We start from the raw sequence: 16,947 nt of genomic DNA on the forward strand, positions 1-16,947 counted from the left end.
AGGGGCAGCGCCATTTCTCCTCCAGTTGGAAGGCACACAGACACAGGAGTGCAAACATGCAGGCCTGGCCTGCATGTGCAACATGTACATAATTCATGGGCTCCTATCGCTTTGGCCTGGATAAAGTGTACCCGACAGAAGCCCGCGTGGAGATTAGTGAGTGGCCACCAGGGAGCACTTCCGGGAAAGGAGTGAGTGGGCCAGGGGGCTAGAGGATTGTTGGGGGTGGGGGGGGGGCGTTGTTTACTATATGCCTTCACAAATTTTATCTCATTGAATTGGCACAAAAGCCCAGTGTGGGAGTTAATATTGTTCCCATTTTACAGATGAGGAAACTGAGGCTCAGAGTTCAAGTAACTTCCCCATTTTCACACAGGAGGAAGCGGCAGAACTTCCTACCCTACAGCAAGCTGCTTCATGCACACAACACTCAACCCCAGCCTGGCTCAACTCCCCTCCCCTACCCAGTCCGGGGCCTTAGAAGAGCCATCAGTGAGGACATCCTGAGCTCAGCAGGCTAACTGCTGAAAGAAAGAGAGAATGAGGAGCAAATTCCTCCAGCAGAGCTAGCCTGACCTCCGCCCCAGCAAACGTCTGACCCCCCAACCAGGGAGCCTCTGCCCCTGCCCAGCTAGGGCAGCCCAGGAGACCTCGAGGCTGGGGAAGAAACAGTCTGGTCTTCCCATGCGTACATGCCAAGAATTCCTGAGAGCCCTTCAGAGCTGGAGGGGACACGCTAGGTGACCTTGCCCGATTATGAGCATGAGGAACTCAAGGTCCAGAGCGGGGAAGGACTTGTCCAAGATCCCAGAGCGGAAGAGTCCAGCCAGTCCATAAACCTACCAGGCAGCAGCCAGGTGCTGGGGACACTGGGATGAATGGCCTGGTCCTCAAGGTGCTCCCAGTCACGTAGGCACCCACTCAGCTGGTGTTCGGACCCTCGTGAGCTGCCCCAGCCAGCTTCTCCAGCCCCATCTCCAATGTCCCCCCTTTCCTCCCTCTTGCCCCCATCACCCCAGGTTCCTCACAGTGCCCTGAAGGTGTAACCCACCTGTTGACACCTTTGTACCTTTGTACCTTTTCCAAGAGTGTCCTCCCCGGCTGGCCAGAGTCTGCCCAACCCCTCCAACCCCCAGGTAAACCTCTGTTCTTCTGTGTAGAGCCTCACCCCAGCTCCCTCACCCCCCAGCTCAGGCTGATGGAGCCGGAAGTGCTCCGTGCCCCCGCTTCCCTCCCTCCCTCTTCTGAGCTTCCCCACACTCCTGACAATATCTGCACTCCCTGGCCAGGGTAACTGTTCCTGGTACGATCTCCCTTACACCCCTCAGGACCCAGGACTAAAGAGCCACTGAACCAAGTAACTGCGTCACCCACTCACCTGCCACGAAGACCCAGAACAATGAAAAAAAATCACTTCTTCCTTTTAAGACTAGTATTTGTCTCTCTTTAAAAACCCTTAGTGTGCCCGGGGAAATGAAATGGAAGGTTCTTAGTCAGACGCGTCTTGGCATTTCCAAACGCTGGCTCTGTACCTGGCACACAGTAGATGTCTGAGATATGCGCGTTTGGTGGCTGAAAGAATCAAAATATCTCCACTTTCCACTTCCCCTTGCTGCCTGAAACTCCACCATTATTACCAATTCTTTCCTGGGGCAAAATGGTGCTCCCTGGGATCCCCTCTCAAAAGGCGAGCTGCCCCGGGCAAGAAACAAGCTCTAGCTGGAGGCTTCTGTGCAAAATGGGAACGTGAGGGTTCGCTGATCAGCTCTGCCCAGTGTCTTCTCTAGGCTATCCGCCCCAGACCCTGCTCTGTGACAAAGGAGCTGCATGTTCAGACAAGCTTGGGAAAGGCTGGTGGCACCCGTGCCACCTGCCGGGGATCCCTCATTCATATCAACACATTAAAGGGAGAAGTCCCATTCTGACTTATGTGACCTCGCATTTCCCAAATCTGTATGCGTCCTGGGACCCCTAACCATCCCAGGGAACTAGGGCTCCCCAGAGCCCTAGTCCGAGCAGTGTGGACTAGATGGTGTGCCCACGACCACCGCAGGACAAGGATGTGCACTAAAGGGTGTCTGAGGCAAGCCCATATTCCCCCGCGATGACCATTCCAGAGGCAGAAGATCCCACCCAAGCCACTTAACAACACTCCTTTGTGACAGAAGCAGTAAATGAACGGGGCATCACGTGGCTTGCAAACGGAGCCCAGAGGAGGGAAGAGGTAACAGGCCAGCCTGGAGACCTGAGTTCCCATTGCAATTCTGTGTTCACTGCTGGCCACTAGGCAAGGGACCTTCTCCTGCTGAGCTCTGCTTTCATTGTCTGCAAAACAGGGATAATGCCGTTCTCAGGGCTGTTGTGAAAATGCAGTGTGGTACTGCAGGCAGAGGCAGATTATAAACTGTGAAGTCCTGTACTGGCATTTGCTATGTACATCATGATTTCCCTGCATGTGCTGCCAGGAGGGTGTGGTCATGTCTTGATCGATCACAAGCCACTGCAGAGGTCCTCAATCAGGATGGATGGATGGATGGATGGATGGAATCCCTAGCAAGACCCAGGGTCAACAATGGCTGGTTGAATAGTTATGAATGAATGAATCAATGAACCAATTCTAATAAGCTCAATTGTCCCATTTCTCAGTCCCCAGCTGGTAGAAGCAGCAAATTAGGAAACACACACAAGAGCAAGAGGGGAGGAAAAAGAGATGCCGGGCTGCTGGAGGCAGGTCTGTGGGCAGCAGAATGAAGGTGCAGGGGGAGAAGAGTCAGGAATCTACAAAGGCAGAAGCTGCTGCTGAACAGGCGAGCAGCCCAGGGCCACGGGGTGCAGGGACCAGCTGGTCTCGGCTCTCCCAGCAGCTCAGTCAGAGTTCACAGGGCCCATCCCGGGACTTTAACCACGTGGGCCTCGTGCAGGGAAAGGAAGCAATCACTCCTTTTCACAAAGGTTTCCAACCCAAACTATTAAAGGGTTGTTTTTAAAGGGAACAGGGAGCAAGAGGAAGCCTCAGGGACACAAGCCGTAGCTGCCTGAAAAAATACTTCTTACATTTTTATACCATCTCATCAACATATTCAGGCACAGGATAAACATTTTAAAAGTGCCAGGCAAGTGCTGTTAGGCACTGGGGGGAGGGGACACAAGGCCTCTTCAGTGTCACACATTAAAGACCTGGATAGATCAATGAGGTGTTGGGTCACTTGAGGACAGAGAAGGAGGTGTTGGAGAAAAAAGGCCACAGGCAGGAAGTCTGGAGGATGAAGCTAAATCACCACGTGACCTCAGGCAAGTCACCTTCCTCCTCTGAGCTTCTACATTCCCATCCATAAAGTGGGGTGGACGATAAAAAATCACAAAAACTACGACACTGCACCAGGCACTGGACCAGTGCTTACAGACCTTATCTAACGTGCACAACCAGCGAGACAGCTGTCGCTATTTGTTGCGGGGGAACGATTGTCCCTTTCACAGATAAACACACCGAGGCTCGGCTGGTTACTCACCTGCCTGAAGGCAGAGAGGCGGTGAGAGCTGGAATTTAAACCCAGGTCGGTCTGACTCCAAAGCTCACCCTCTCCGGCCCTCCCAAACAAGTCCCACACCGCCTCTCACAGATTGCCGGGAGGATTCGGTGACATCATGAATATCAAAGCGCTTTATAAAAGGTAAACTATCATATGTCCAGAGCCAACAAGAAATCAGTCTTGATCCTCCACAAAAGCAAACACTAAAGTTCACAGGGGCATTCAGAACTGGCCACAGCCCAGAACGCCTGGGCTCCTGAGCCCTGCACCTCCTTGGCCAACTTCTTCCCAGGGAAAGGGCAGTGCCCCAACTAACCCCCCACAGCCCATGGGGCCTCCTCCTAGACCAGAAACGGCCTCACTCCTGACCACCTTGTGTTCCACCCTGCTGAGGACCCGGAGGGCATGGCTGGGCCCGGGGGCCCTGGAGGCTGTGCAGAATCAAGAGCCCCAGGCTCCTTCGCCCTACCGACATGCTGGTCGCCTAATCTCTCTGAGCCTTGGGTTTCCCACCCACAGAGTGGGGGATTAAAGGAGACTTCACATGGGAAAGACTACTCCAAGGAGGGACTCAACAAACATGACTGACCTTTGGTTGGATGAGTTTAACTGGGTGAGCCGGAGGAAATCCAGGCTCTCAAAATCCCTGGCTGAGGAGGCAGGCGCTACCCCACCCACCAGGAATCCCCCATCTATCTAACGTTAAACTCGCCACCTGCCCTTGGGAGCCCTGGCCCGAGGGGTGGACTCAGCTCCTACCACCTCCGGCACCAGCAGGACCCTAATCTGCTGGCTTCCCAGGGTGGCTGGGGCCCAGGTACGTGAGAGGGAGGAAAAGGGGCTTCAGATGAACTGCACTCATCTTTACTAGAGACACCTGGGCCCCAGGGGACAGACATCCTCACAGGCCTACTGTGGCCCAGAGAGGTTGCTAACTGGCTTCAGGCCACACAGCAAGTCAGGAGTCAAGTGGGTGCTGGGACCCAGGCCTTCTAGGCCTAGCCCAGGGCTCTCTCCACTGCCCCAGGGTCCCAGTTTTGGAGCATGGGTAAGATTCAGAGAGGAAGAACAGTGAAAACAGTCAAGATGAGGCACCCACCCCCACGGCATGCTGGTCAGGAGGCCTTGGCCATTGACAGCGGGGCCCCCAAGACACAAGGTGAAAACCAACACCCAGTTGCTCTGTTGTTGCCTGCCTCGCTCACTGCAGGTACTGATGGGGCACACTTGTATGGAGAAAGGGCTCAGTCTGCTTCTGCAGAGTCCTCAGCAAGAGGAAGGAGGTTCCAATTGCAGCATGGTGGATTTAAATTAGACACAAGAAAGAACTTCCTTAGGCAGCATTAGAAATGAACGGTGCACCGAGAAAGGGAGCAGGATGAAGGTGGTTATGGAGTCGCTTGTAGAATACAAGATGCTATCTCATCCATTATGTCCTTTTAGCTTCAAAACAGACCTGGAAGGTAAGTGTGGCTGTCCTTATTTTCTAGGTGGGCAACTGAGGCTCAGAAAGTTTAAGTGACTCGTGCAGTGTCTTCAAAGCTCTGCTCTAAAGAGGTAGAGCTGGGCTTTAAAGCCAGGACCGACTCGGAAGCCCACACTCCTCCCTTCTCAGGAAGGCCTCCGAGATCAACGCGCTACCACACCCACCCCGGGCATCTCAGCGCTCCTCCTCAGACACCCAGGGCTGAGCTGTCAGAGATGCCACGAGCATTCCCGCCAGGGAGAAGAGGGAGTGCTCAGTGGTGGCCAGCTATAAGGAAAGGGCTCTGCATCCCTGCTGCCCCCAAGACGCCACGCCCCAGGGGCCTCACCGATGCTTTCCATGCGATGTGGTCTGACATCTTCTGTCTGATTGTGCACCTGAGCTCACCTGACACCAACCTCCCCGTACATAGCCTTTGCCCTACTCCAGAGGTAAGGCTATCTCCAGCAAGGCCACCCTGGAAGCTACCTGCACCTGATTTGGGGGAGGAGGCATGGGCCAAGGAGGGCCCCTGGGGTCCCTGCCTGCTCTGCAGCAACAGGGTGGAGGGGAGGCCTGGCGTCACTGTCCCAGCCCTGGAGGGCTTAGTCCTGTTTTACTGCTGGGGAAACGGAGGGTCAGAGCAGCCAAGCCACTTGCCCACAGTCAAAGAATAAGAAATAATTCAATTAGAAACCGAGCCATGATTCAAACCCACATCTGCCTGATTCCAGAATCCAAGTGTTTCGCCAGCACATCACTCTGCCTTTGAGTGCAGCTGCTGCTCGCTTGCCACGGCCCCTAGGGCCACACCTCCACGCTTTATACTCACCCTTCCCCCATCCTAGGATGGCTTTCCCATCCAATCTGAGCCAGCAGAGTTCCTAGCCTACCTTCAAGACTCATTTCAAATGCCCCCTCCTCCATGAAGCCCCCCCCTGATTTCTCTCATTCTCATCTGACCTCCTCTGTTTTCATTTGTCTCCTGCTCGGAGCTGCCTGGCCTGCCCGGTGAGGAAGAGACCTGGCCTGTGCCCCAACCACTCCCTGCCCCTCTGGCCTCAGGGCTCCTCCGGAGCAGCGACACCAGAGTCCTCTTCCTCCCAGCTCCCAGCACAGACTGGGCAGCAGAACTTGGGGACATCTTGTCCAGCTGCTTTCTTTCACAGACGGGGACACTGAGGCTTGACAGAATGAGAGGCCACTTCTCACAGGACATGGTTTGTGGGAGAGGACTGGGGGGAGGGGTGGATAGCTGACAGGTGAGTGTCCATAATGGGGCCAGGCTGTGGGGAACTGTCACAGCCTCATCACTGGGGCAGAGTCTAGACTGAAGGCGGTGACGGTCCCCATCCTCGCATTAAAGGTCTGGCCACACCGTGGGTTCTGGGCTCCCACTGTATTATTTGTGATCATGGTAAAAGCTGTCATTTACCGGGCACTTCCTGCTCGCCAGGCACCATCCTGAGCACTTTCCGCTCATTCATTCATCAGTCCTCACAACAACCCTATGAGGTACTCTGTTATTCCCATTCCAAAGATGAGGAAACCCAGGCACAGAGAGATTAAGGGCCACATCGTTGAGTTCCCCAGCCATATTATGGCAGAATCAGGATTTCAGGAAAAATGTCTGGTTTCAGAGCCTGCGTTCTAACTGCTACTCCATGCTTCCAAACAAAGAGGGACAGAGACACAGGCTGGAAAAAACTCACAGCCAGGTCCTCTGAGGACCAGTGGCGGCAGAGCTGGGCCAAGTGGTGGGCGTGGTGGCCAGGGGCCAGGGCACCAATCTCAAAGGGGTGCTAAGGCACCTCTGGAAAGATGGGTGCCCCCAGAACTCCTCTCCCTGAGAGGATGTGACAGTTGGGATGCTTTGGTTCATCTCTGGGGTGGGGGCTGAGACCCCCTTTGCAAGGGATAAGCTCAAGTACCAACAGATGAGCTTTAAACTGCATCCCAAGGAGGGTGAGTCCAGTGGACCACATGGCTTTTGACTGACAGAGTGAGGAATGCCTTCCGTTTGCCTCTCTGGGCCCAGTCCCCTCTATGTGGGGCCCCGAGGCTGATCTCAACGGACTGCCTTGGGTTAATGTGTTGTTGGCTTCCAGAAGGTTCACCCAGAGGGAAGCCCCAGTGGGAGACTGGAGGAAGGAGGAAAGAGAGTGGAGGTTTTATTCCCCTGCCAGGTCTCCTGGGTTAACAGGGTCCCTTGGCCACAGCCTCTGTCCATACAGCTGACACCTTCCTCCAGGGCAACTGCAGCTCTGGGAGGTAACTGCCCCCAGATGCTGCACTCCCTTTGTTGGTTTGCTCCACCCCACTGTCGGAGCAGCTCACCCTGGGCTGATATACCCTCTCTGGCGGGGCCAGAGCAGAGGAGACCAGGTACTATCGCCAGTGGCCCCTTTCTGCAGTCTTCTTCTCGCCCTCAGAGCCTCCTCTAAATGTGCATGGAACAAATGATTACACAATCGCGGTTTGCAGGGGTGCCCCATACTAAGCCTGCAGGCCTCCACTGTCTCAGCCCGGCCTGGCCCAGCAGGCCATGAAGGGAGGGGCAGGAGGCAGAGTTCAGGGAGGACAGACACGGCCAGCGTGAGCGCTCACTGTACGGTAGGCACTGTGCACTACACACCAAGTACTTCATTCTCTTCTTAAAACCCCCCCCAAGGAGGCCAAGGAGGTATGCCCTATTTGTGCATTTTACAGAAGAGGAAACGGGCGCTCAGAAAGCTGAAATGACTCTCCCAGGGTCATATTTCCAGCAAGTGACAAAGCCAGGACTCAAATTCAACTTTCTCTGCCTCCAAAACCCATCCTGGTAGCTACCTTGAAATAACTTTATTGGATTGGCTTTCAACAGAGACAGCTGACTTAAATGGGGTCAATTATTGGTGAGGGCCACACAGAGGCCTCCCGTGTCTCCCCAGTACCCTCCCCCGAGATGAAACAAACTCTCTGGCGTTCTTCAGTTCTCCCAGGTGGGACGGGGGCCCCAAGTGGGTGGCGCAATTGGGTGTCCGAGTTGGACAAACAAGCAGATCCAGACAAGGCTTCATTGTTAAGGGGAGCCTGACTCTTTGGCCATTTAAACAAAACCAAGCAAGACAAAATGCTTACTGCCTTATCTCTTTGAGAGAAGGGGGATGGGAAGGGCCCCAAGACTGGGTGTTGATCCTTCCCCCGCCAGCCTCAGGTGGTTGGGGCACTAGAGAGAGCACTGCAGGGGGGTCCAGGGTCTGAGTCCAGCAGACTCTGCCACAGTCTGTGACCTTCTACTGCACACTGCCGACGTGTCCGGTACTGCACCACCGGTGCCTTCTGCGCACGGCCTCATTTGGTCTCTATGAGAGATTATTGTTATTCCTGTTTTCAGACAAGGACACTGAGGCCCAGAGAAGACACCCAAGCAGAGAGCAGAGGGGTGTTGGAACCCAGGCTTATCGGATTGCAAAGTCTTTCCACTTCCCTGTTTCTCCAGGGAGAGTAATACCGCAGAGGAGGGAGCAGCCTGGAAGCAATGAGCTCCCTGTCCTGGGGATGTGCAAGTACAGTCTGGGGATCCTGCAGGAGGTGGCCAGGTGGCTCTGAATCTTGGCTGTGCTTTGACATCACCTGCAAAGCTTTAAAAACTACTGATGCCTGGGTCTTGCCCAAATTTTTTCTTTTAATAAATTTATTTATTTACTTTTGGCTGCATTGGGTCTTCCTTGCGGCACGCGGGTTTCTCACTGTGGTGGCTTCTCTTGTTGTGGAGCACAGGCTCTAGGCACGCGGGCTTGCCCGAATTTTTAAAAGTTCCCTAGATGATTCTAACGTGTGCAGCAAATGTGAGAGCCGTGAGCCCAGATGCCCACTACAACCTCTCCCACCCCACACCTCTTGAAGGAAAGAAGGGCTTTGTTACTCTGACCCATTTACGAGAGGGGCAAAAAACAGGCAAAACGTAAGGGCCGGGGTCGTGTCCTCGGGGCCCCACCACCAACCACCGAGTGTAGGCAACATGAGGGGACCCTGACTTCAGAGGTGAACTCCTTTAAGATACTTGGGGGGTCCTGGCTCCCTTGTCAGTGGAAGAAAACTTTCCCTTTGAGCCTCCTGGGTGGGAGGGTGAGGCGAATTCTTCATGGCCTTTTTTTTCCCTCTTTAGTAGAGTTCACTCATTCAAAAGCTAAACAGCTGTAGGATTAATGCTAGAAGACCACCTCCGCCGGTGGGCGTGTTTGGGAGCAAGAAGATAAAAGAACTCCGAGTGAGGCCTGTTTATTCTTTTCTGTAGGAGATTTGGTTCCAGGCCTGGGAAGAGCTGGGACTCTCAGACCTCGGCCCACACTTCCTCCCACCTGCCTTCCTTGTGCCCTCCAGCAGAATATCACAGATGGCAAGACAGCGTGGGGTGGTGGGAAGAGGGAGGCCTGTGGAGTCCAGCAAACGTGGGGTCTGCCCAGACGCTCCTCCTAGCTGGCCACCCTGGACAGGAACCACTCCTCTCTGACCTCATGCCTCGTGCTGACCTCACAGTGGTGCCCGGGTGCGTGTGCGCACATGCGTGTTAAATGATACTTTCCAACTTAGCGCCAGGAGCACCACCTCCAGGAAACCTTTCCTGACTCCCTCCCCGCCCAGCACTGGACAAACCCAGCCCCTGGCCTTCCCTGCCACATTCTGTCACATTCAGTGTCGTCACTGCTTCTGCGTTCTCCCCTCCTGATGAGGTCGTTCATTCATTCATTACACAGAGCAGCTGCCCTGTGCCTGGGATTCATTCCATATGCACTTCCTGAGCACCTGTTCTTTCAGACTCTGCTAGGAGATACAGGCAACAACAGCTAATATGCATTGAGTGCTTATTATGCACTGGGTATTTTTCTGAGTGTTTTACATGTATAATGCATTTAATCCTCACCACAACTAAAACTGTCCCCATTTTACAGATGGGGAAACTGAGGCCCAGAGAGGTTAAATCACTTGCCCAAGTCACACGGCTAGTAAGTGTGCACTCGGGCTGTGATCTGAGCATTGCCCTCTACCACCATCTACAGATGTCGATGGGACCGGCCCCCGCCTTGGGAGCTCACTCTTCACAATTTGGAAGTTTTGTATCTGTGTTTACTTGTTGAATGTCTATTTCCCCCACAGACCAAAACCTCCCATCATGTTACGTTTTGTAATATGTAATCATGTGTGTATGCAGGGGGAGAGGGAGACCAAATGAACACTGCTTCCCTTGAAGGAATCTTCAAGCACATCGCAGCATCTGCTACCTGGACCCCAGATGGCTCCTCCCAACTGCGTCATTCCTGCCGCTAAGGCCTGAGAAGAACCAGGTCCCTGGACATCCCAGTCCTGCTCCCTGCCTTGAACTTAGCTTGGGGCCTGCTCACTGGGAAGGCGGTGGGAATGGCAGCTCTCCCAATCCCGTCTGACAGAGTCCTCCCCAGGCGGCCAAGTGTCCTCCTCTGGGAAGCCCTCCTTGCTGCCTGGCACATCCTCCCTCCCGGCCTCACTGGATGGGCTCTTCCATCAGCTTCTTACTGAGTCACTTGATCACGAAGCTACTGAAGGGATGGGCAAGGGGACTCACGCTGACAGAGTACCCACCTGTGTGTCAGGCCTGGCACCTGCCGCCCGTTGTCTCATTTAACCCTCACAACACTGTGGTTGCCAGTGCCGCTTTACAGAGAAGGCGGCAGAGGTACAAAGGTTGAGCGACTTGCCCAAGGGGCAGCTCGCACTGCCTCTCCTGGGTAGGGGTGGGGGCAGCCACTTTGCGCCAGGCACCCTGCTAGGCACTCTGGGGGGCGAAGGGGAGAACTGGGGTGGCAGAGAATCTATTTCTGACTGGCTGGCAAAGGAAGCAGATCTACACAAGTCCAACCCACAGACCACAGTAGGCGAGTGACGGCTGTGGATCTGTAGCGGAGGAGTCCTGGAAGCTTCTGGAAGGAGGCATCTTCAGGCCTGGCTAGACTCCTCACTGCTGCACTCCCATGACCGCCACAGGAAGAAGGGCAAGCCTTGGCCTACAAAGCTCTGGTGCCCCGCGGGTACTGCCCTGGAGGCTGCAAAGGGAGGAGGAGCAGCTGTCCAGCCAGCTGCCCTGCCAATGACCCCACCGTGGCCAGGGCCGGCCTGCCTCCAGCCCTGCCAACCTGGCCTGGCCCAGGCGGCTCCCAATCACAGGGTCTTCTCTGCCCAGCTAATGACCATGCTGCCAGCAGCCCTGGCCGCCACCCTCCTTCGGGGGAGGCAGCAGCTAACTACAGAGCCTGCTGGCCCAGACAGTGGCCGGGCCAAAAATCACAGCCACCCATCACACCACATCCTCTGACCCTGAGGCTGTGGTCTCCTCCCCTACCTTCCAGGGTCACGAAGGACACTGCAGAAGGCTGGAGCTCTGGAAGCTCAGACACCATCCCCCTCACCACAGACCCGGGGAAACAGGACCACAGCATGGGTCTGATTCACCCCAAGTCACACAGTCAGCCAGTGCAGAGCCCAAGGCCCTCTGCTCAACCCAGCACTGTCCTTCACTAGCCCTGAGAAGAAGGCTCATTTCCAGGCTTTTTACCTGCGTGGTCCGCTCTTTTTACCCGAGTAGTATGCTCTAGACACTCCCCACTGTCTAGCTGTGTGACGCTGGGCAAGACAATGTACCTTTCTGAGCCCTGTCTTCCAGGGTGTAACAGCAGCTACCACCCAGAGTTGTGAATGAGAGGATCTGTAAAACACTTAACACGGTGCCTGGCTCAGAATAAGTTCTCAAGAGCATTAACAATTGCTCATATCATCATCACAATATTATTAAATGAGTATGTAGATGCATTTTACAAACTGTAACATGTGATGCAATGGTAGGTATTGTTTATTACTAGTACTGTGAAGTTAAAGGTTCAGAGAGGGTGTGACCAGAGGGTTGGGTAATCCAGGAATGTTTCTGGGGGGATTTATGACCTGAATTAGGCCCTGACTGATGTGGAAGTGTGGAAGTGAGCAGAGCAGAGAGGAGCCCCATAAACAAAGGGACCACACATGATGTGTTTAGGAGACAGTGGGGAGCAACGACCAGGGGTCCATGCAGTGGCTGCAGCGGGCAAGGCCTTGAATGCACAACAAAGAGGCCTGGTCTCCATCTTACTGGTAAGAAGGAGTCACAGAGGGTTCTCAATGGGGGCCCCGTGGTGCTTTCTGCAATATGAATTCTGTCTGGCATTCAAGGCCCTCCACCGTCTGGTCACTCACCCACCCCTCTTCTCCACACCCCTCTCTGACCCCACAGATCCACCATCATCGTCCCAGAGTTCTCCCCACCTCCCTGCTTATTACACCATCCCACCTTCTCCGCCATTAGCCCACCTCACGGTTCTCGTTCACAGTGAAACACCCTTTCATTACGTACCTTTCGTGACATCTGCTTTACATATATGACCTCACAGTCACCCGTAACTACCCTCATTTTACAGAGGAGCGAGCAGAGGCCTGGCTGGGTCAAGTGTCTTGCTCACAGTCTCACAGTGAGTGAGTGGCACAGCCAGAATTCAACCTTGAACTGAGGTCGGGATCCCTACTCTCTAAGGCAAGTTGCCTCTAGCCTTAGCCCAGACCCCTTTCTCCTTGATAAAGCCTTCTGGGTTACTCCAGTCCCCAAGAGCCTCTCCGGGCCACCCCTCCTGACCCATTTGGAATCGGAGGCCCACAGCTTGAGCCTGGTTCATCTATAGCTTGGTTTCCACTGTTTCCTGCGGGTCCACCTTGCCCCCCAGTAAGAGAGCTGGGGTTGATATTAGGTCACTTTCTTCCTGTCGCCCCTTTCCCCCGTATCTGAGACTTCGTCTAGCACTGACGGGAACCACCTGCCTCCTCTGGTGGGGCTCAGAAGCTCAGCTGAGCACACAGCAAACAATTTCCCTAAGCCCGCCTCGCAGCGAGGCGAGCCATAAATTATTCACCGCACCTTTGTGCCTCGGGAGGCCAGAGGGAATGAACACCCGCTCCCCACAATCCCAAAGAAAGCCAGCAGCCCTGGGATGAGGGGTCAGAACCCAGAGCCCCTTGCCAGGGTCCCCAAGCAGATTTCTGAGGGCTGTGGGCCCAGGGAGGTAGCATAGGGTAGCCTGACCCATACAGCTGAGCAAACCCATGTCTGCGAATCTGCAACAGTAGCCTCCATTCCAAACCAAGGCAAGTCTGAGAATTTCTCTGGATTTCCTGGTCAAAATCCAAGCTTCCTTTTCTTACAGGGAAGGAAATAAATTATCTGGCCACGTGCTGTATATTTATATCTCATTTAAAGCTCACAACAACCTTGTAAAGGAGGAATTCTAATTTACAGAGAAGCAGCTGGGGCTCAAAGGAGTGAAGTGACTTGCCCAACACCACATGGCCGGTGGGAGGAATCAGAGCAGATTCACGCCGCCTGGTCTGTCTGACTCACTGCCGTCTGCCCGTGCCGCTTAGCCCTCCCCGTTGGGAGCTAGTCACCACAACGCCTTTTCCATCTGGGTAGCTTCCAGGGCACCTGGGACGCAGTCAGCACTCAGTTCCTGAAGCAAACTCCAAGGCCCTGCGCAGGAGATCTCACCTCTCTGCCCCCCAGCTTCCCGCACAAGGCAGCCATTAGGAACAAGCCCAGTCTTGGCAAACAGCAAAAATTCTTCAGCAATTGACAGTGTGCCGGATGTGATGGCTCCATTATCTGAGCAGGTAACAAACAGCCTGCCTTGACCCCATTTTACAGGTGAGGCTTGGAGCCCTGGATGCATGCAAAAGGTCCCAGGTGGCTCCCCAGCCCCGTTCTGCCTCACTCCAAGTTCCAGCTCCTTTCCACCCCACCATGAAATGAGATCACAGGTGTGAAATTATCTCATCAAAGAGCAGCTTTGTTTAGATGCAGGGATTATTATGAGAATCTGAATCCCCACGGATGGTGGGGGTGAGGCTGGAGAATCCCAAGCCCCTCAGTCACTTTCCCTTCCAGTTCCCCCAAACACTCCACCCCCAGGGACTAAGCTTCCAGCCTCCAGCCGACCTCTCCACCCTCCCCCACCTCCCAGGGGCTTTCCAAGGTGGATTCCCCCTGACTCCAGGAAGCTGGGCACAGCAGGGGTTAACCAGTCCCGGCCAAGGCCACCGGGGGTCCTACCTAGGCCACATCCCCTCCCCCTCCCCACCCAGAACAAGAGCCCACAGGGTCCATACCAAGCACTCTTTCACAACGTGCCTCTCCCTGCACAGCCCCAGGGGGGCAGCAGAAGAAGCCCCTGCCTGGGAATCCAGACCCTCAGACTGTGCCCCCAGCCCTAGCAGCCCCAGCTCTGAGACCCTGTGCAACCCGCTCCCCGCCTGGACCAGAGGTGTCTTGCAGGTTCCCTTGTCCAGGAGAGGCTGAGGTCAGACCTGAGGTTGGGGCCAAAGGCTATGGGGCTGCTGGTCTGTCTCAGGCCCCAGCACCTTGCACACAGATTCTCACAACAGCCTGATACAGGGTCACCCAGACCTCACATCAGGGGTGGGAAAACCCCAGCCAGCCACCCAGAAGATGCTAACTTGGGAGGGGGAGGGGACACCTTGAAGGATGTTTGGGAAGGTTTTCTCAAGTGCACTTCTGGCTCAACTACTCACTTGCTTTAGGACCTCAGCAATTGGCACCCCCTGTCCTCAGGCCTCAGTGTCCCCCTTACTAATGTGAAGGATGTGAGCTGGGTGAGTGCTGAGGGGCCGTATCTCCTGCAGTTCTGATGGGCTGTGACTTAGGGACCTCTACAGTGTGTTCTCCCATCAGATAAGCAGCGTGTCAGGACCTCCGGAGCGTCTTAGAGACACTGGAGTCTGGCACACAGGGTACAGGGGCAGCTGCTCTGTCAGAGAGGGAAGCTGTGGAACTGGGAAGCTTCCCACTTCTGCCCTCAACTCTGGGTCACCTTTCCTGGGAGGTGACATGACAATGGAGTCGGAGGGAAAGAGGCCAGGAGAAGCCACGTCCCAGCCTCAGGATCAGCTCTCCGATGCCCCAGTGGCCCCCACCTCGACCCCCCCCCCCCGCCCCACCTCCTGCCATGCGGCTCTGCACTTCCTTTCTTTTTCTCTCCATTCTCTGCTCCTTTCCCTCTCCAGCATAACACTCCTCCCCAGTCTCAGCACCAGAGTAAAAAGAGCAGGGTCAATCAACCCCGTTGAACCTCAGTTTCCCCATCTGTAAGCGCTCTTAACAGCACACAACACCTTCTATCACACGGAGTAGTGAGCCATTTGCGCAAGGGTGGGGCGCGGAACGGCACACAATGGGCGCTCAATAAGTGCCCGTTTTCTCCCTTTTCCTCCTCCCTTTCCCGCGCCCCCTCCTAGCCAGTTCCAGCCGCAGCTAGTACCCAGTGCACACCCGCAGGTGGCCCCAGCGCTGCCGGGATGGGGTCGGAGGCCGCCCGGCATCCGGGGCTCTCTCACCTGCACTTCTCGGCTCTCTCTTGTGCTCTCTTGGGGGCAAGCGCTCAGCTCCTCGCCTGGGGCGGCAGGAAGGTGGCAGCTTCGACTCGAAGCACCAGCCCTGTCTGGTTCAGTCCGACTATCCAGCCCGCCTTGGACCCCTCACGGGGCGCTGAACCCGGGCCGGGGTTTCCTGGATGTTCGCACGGTCCCAGGTCCGAAGCACCGGATTGGAGGCAGCTGAAGGTTCGGGTTTCGGGCAACCAGAGTCTGGAGGCGTCCGGGCTGCTTTGTACTCAGTCACGGGGCTGGGGGCACCCCGCCTTAACCGCGGTCGGAGGGCTGGGGGCTCCAACACACACTATAGAAAGGCTGGGAACGAGCCCTTAACCCTAGAGCCGTATGGTGGGCCAGGAGCGTCCCTCGCCGGTGCACTGGATCAGGGTCTGGGGCTCGGGGCGCCCCGGCCACACGCCCCGGACCGCAGGGCAGGGAGCGTCCCGGCGGAACCCGGGTCTGGGACAGGCGGGGCAGGGCAGGGCGCCGGCGAGGAGGCGCGGAGCCCGGCGGGGAAGTCTTCTTAGGTTCGGATTCGGCTCGCTCTGCAAAATGGGGCGGTCCTCGGCGCGGCAGCTGACTCCAGAGCTCCGGGCCGCGGCTATACTTCCTCCTCTTTCCCCGGCTCGCTAACCGCTCGCTCAGTCCCGCGCCGCAGCCGCTGCCACCCCCGCCGCTGTCATCCCCGCCGCCCACCCCCCAGGAGCTGCGGTCGAGCCGGAGCCGAGCAGAGCCTAGGTGCCGCCGCTCAGCGCCGGAGCGCCTGCCAGCGCGGCCCCGCCCGAGTGAGGGCGGGGTCATCCTGAGGCCCCGCCCCACCCCGGCCACCGGCAAGGGGCGGGGCGAGCTCCAGATCCCCTCCCCACGGTCCCGCGCCGTCGGGCAGCGGGAGCCAATCGGAGAGTGGGAAAAGAGCGGAGGTCTGCGGAACGTGGGCTCTACCTCGGAGAGGGCGGGGCAGAAGTGGAGAGGTGCCGCCCGAGAGAGGACAATGGAGGGGGAGGATGGTTTAAAGAGCTGAGCGAGAGGAGCGGGTAACCTGGGGACCCGGATGGAAGGAGAGGAGGGGAGGGCTGGTTTGTCTGGGACCTGGGGTGGGGGAGTCATGGGGTAGGAACAGGAGTCGGGGTGGGAAAAGGATTAGGATGTAGGCTAGGTGAGTTATCCGGGGTAGTGGAGTCCCCAGGGATAGTGGAGCCCTCGGGACTGGTGGGACACACCCTCACAGTACCCTCCTCCTTCCCAGCTAATAGGGCTCAGCTCGAGGAGGCGAGCTTGGATGCAGTGAAATATTCAGGTTTCAGGAAGCGGTGAAAAACAAGTTTCTGAAGATAAAGAGCGGATCTTCCTTCAACATTTCGCCTTTTCCAGCGCCCATCCGCTGGGAGGTGCGTCGTTGTCAGTTTTAAAAAATAAGAGCAGAGATGTGTGAGGACCACACACACACACACACACACACACACACACACACAC

General features: G+C 55.9%; 1 protein-coding gene across 2 annotated transcripts in view; it reads right to left on the reverse strand.

The window, feature by feature from the left end:
* LOC132526160 (glycerophosphodiester phosphodiesterase domain-containing protein 5) overlaps positions 1–16,188 on the reverse strand; it is a 102,640-nt gene extending 86,452 nt beyond the window's left edge. Inside the window, exon 1 of one of the 2 annotated variants that reach the window (XM_060160049.1) lies at positions 15,439–16,188. The gene's annotated coding sequence lies outside the window, so the exon portion shown is untranslated. The remainder of the gene's footprint in view (positions 1–15,438) is intronic. The other variant, XM_060160050.1, reaches the window with a different exon arrangement.
* Between the last annotated feature and the right edge of the window lie 759 nt (positions 16,189–16,947).

The sequence above is a fragment of the Lagenorhynchus albirostris genome, chromosome 9, assembly GCF_949774975.1.
Source record: "Lagenorhynchus albirostris chromosome 9, mLagAlb1.1, whole genome shotgun sequence".
NCBI lineage: Eukaryota > Metazoa > Chordata > Mammalia > Artiodactyla > Delphinidae > Lagenorhynchus > Lagenorhynchus albirostris.